At 42.3% G+C, this 3,061-nt stretch overlaps 1 pseudogene; it reads left to right on the forward strand.

The window, feature by feature from the left end:
- Positions 1-1,426: 1,426 nt before the first annotated feature.
- Positions 1,427-2,807, forward strand: LOC143387758 (ornithine aminotransferase, mitochondrial pseudogene; annotated as a pseudogene).
- The last annotated feature ends 254 nt before the right edge of the window (positions 2,808-3,061 follow it).

A 3,061-nucleotide genomic window follows, 5' to 3' on the forward strand; every position in this document is an offset into this window, starting at 1 on the left:
GCACACAGATGCATTTTAAAATATCTAGGCAGTCTCTATGGTGAATGTCCTTTTCAATGAGAAGATGTTGTACATTTTTATGAAATCCAATTGCCACTTTAACTATTAATTTTATTTTTACTTATATCCACTAATGATTTCTAACTGTTTTAAAGTTATGCTTAATGTATCTTGCAAAACAATATTTCCTATTTTTAATTGAGTTTGGGTAAATTCTTATAGACAAACATTTATCCAGTGCGTCTTCTGTGCCAACTACCTTGCTCCTCAAATAAAAAAGGATTTGAGGACTGGAAATGCCTAGCCTATAAAAGATCACTTCGATGCAGTTCTCGGTAATGTTGAAAAACTAAGGAAAAGTGATTACTTTACATGGTGCAGCTTTGGAGGTAATAGTGTTTCTTTTACGTCATCAAAATTTTCCCTATGCCAATAACTGCCATAGATCCTGGAGATACCAGAGTACATAGGGTATGACTTTTTTTTTTGGGGGGGGGACATTAATATTGGTATTTTATTGCCATCTAATTTTCATACTCCAGTCTAGTTTCTCCAGTTGTCCCAACAATGACCTTTATATTAATGAATCTAATCCAGAATCACATTGCATATGGTTGACATGACATTTTAGCATCCTTATATCTAGAACAGTTCCATAGTATTTCCTTGATTTTGCAATCTTGCCACTTTTCAAGATTACAGATCAGTTATTTTGTAGAACATTCTTTATAAATGTGCTTGATGTTGCACAATGATTAAACTCAGGTTACAGGTTCTTTGCTAGGAAGAGCAAAACTGATACTTTCTTCTTTATGTTACCTTGTATCAGGTAGATAACTCTTTAGATTGTCCCATTTCTAGTGACATTCACTTTAAACACTAAATTTGGCTGTGATTCCCCAGGATAGGGGTATGGTGGAGGCAGAGTTAAAGATAATGGAGTTAGTAAAAACTGCAAAACTTACTTGTTTTTCCTTTCCTGTTAATGAGTATAATATTTTGAGAGGAAGGAATTAGAAGCTGTTGTCATCCTACATTCCTTCAAAATTTCAAAGTACTTATTATTGATTTATATCACAAAGGTTCAAATTTCCATTTTATTTAATGGGTTTCAATCTATTAATAAGTTATCACTTATTTTGGTGTTCAAATAATGCTGAATTTGACTATGGGAGTTTCTGTGATTTTTGACTTATCCCCAAAATTCTTTAAGTATTTTTTCACTATCTGGCCCCAAAAGATGTTCTAGGCCCTGTGCTAGACCTGCTCGGCTGCCGCGTGTCTGGCTCTGGCCTCCCAGGCACCGTCAGGAATTATTGGACCTTCTGAAAGCCATCCTTGGATCTCAGGTGGAAAATCTGTATTCTAGTCTGAACCGTGAGAAATAAGAATCGTTGGTCTGTGGTTTTCCTACTTGGAGGACATAATGTTTTCCAAGGTAGCGCATCTGTAGGCTGTTGCCTTGGGTTCCCGTGCTTCGCCTTGGAGTTCATTCTTCAGTGGCTTCTGCCACATCTGTTGCAACTAAAAAGACAGTCCAAGGAGCTCCATCCTCGGATTATATTTTTGAACGGGAATCTAAATATGGTGCACACAATTACCACCTTTTACCTGTCACCCTGGAGAAAGGGAGAGGTATTTATGTGTGGGATGTAGAAGGAAAAAAATATTTTGACTTCCTGAGTGCTTACAGCGCTGTCAACCAAGGGCACTGTCACCCAAGATCATGAATGCTCTGAAGAGTCAGGCGGACAAGCTGACCTTAACATCGCGGGCTTTCTACAATAACGTACTTGGTGAATATGAGGAGTATGTTACCAAACTGGTCAATTACCACAAAGTTCTTCCCATGAATACAGGAGTGGAGGCCGGGGAGACTGCCTGCAAACTCGCACACCGGTGGGGCCACTCTGTGAAGGGCTTTCAGAAATACAAGGCCAAGATTGTGTTCGCAGCTGGAAACTTTTGGGGTAGAACATTACTGCTATCTCCATTCCACAGACCCAACCAGTTATGATGGCTTTGGACCCTTTATGCCGGGTTTTGAAATTATCCCATATAATGGTCTTCCTGCACTTGAGCCTGCTCTTCAGGATCCCGATGTTGCCGCCTTCATGGTAGCACCAATTCAGGGTGAAGCCGGCGTTGTTGTTCTGGTCCAGGCTACCTAGTGGGAGTGAGAGAACTCTGCACCAGGCACCAGGTCCTGTTTATTGCTGATGAGATTCAGACAGGGTTGGCCAGGACTGGCAGATGGCTGGCTGTCGATCATGAAAATGTCAGGCCTGACCTGGTTCTTCTTGGAAAGGCCCTTTCTGGAGGCTTATACCCTGTGTCCGCGGTGTTGTGTGACGATGAAATCATGCTGACCATTAAACCAGGGGAGCATGGCTCTACATACGGTGGCAATCCACTGGGCTGCCGCATGGCCATTGCAGCCCTTAAGGTTTTGGAAGAAGAAAACCTTGCTGCAAATGCGGAGAAGATGGGTATTGTCTTGAGAAATGAACTCATGAAGCTGCCCTCTGATATTGTGACTGCTGTGAGAGGGAAAGGGCTGTTAAATGCAATCGTTATTAGAGAAACCAAAGATTATGATGCTTGGAAGGTGTGTCTGCGGCTTGGAGATAATGGGCTTCTGGCTAAGCCCACCCATGGCGACATCATCAGGCCTGTTCCTCCGCTGGTGATCAAGGAGGACGAGATCCAGGAGGCGGTGGAGATCATTAACAAGACCATCCTGTCTTTCTGAGGGTGGGACCTGTTTAGTGGCTCCTGGGGGCTGGCTGGAGATGGGGGTCCTGAGGCAGCCCGGCTCTGAATGCCAGCACATTCCACTCCCACTGCCTTCAGAGACTGTTTAGGGACATATATTTTTTTCAGTTGATACTTAGTAGAGTGACATTTATGAACCTGCAGGTGGCTCTGTGGCACAACTAAGAGAATGAATGGCATCTGCATGTGGTTTAGTGTTCTGAGGCATATGTGCTTTCTAAGGTGAGTTGCATCTATCTGCATAGAGACAGCCTTCAAATCAAGTCCTTCAGTATAATTTATATAT

This window comes from Callospermophilus lateralis, chromosome 6 (assembly GCF_048772815.1).
Source record: "Callospermophilus lateralis isolate mCalLat2 chromosome 6, mCalLat2.hap1, whole genome shotgun sequence".
Lineage (NCBI taxonomy): Eukaryota > Metazoa > Chordata > Mammalia > Rodentia > Sciuridae > Callospermophilus > Callospermophilus lateralis.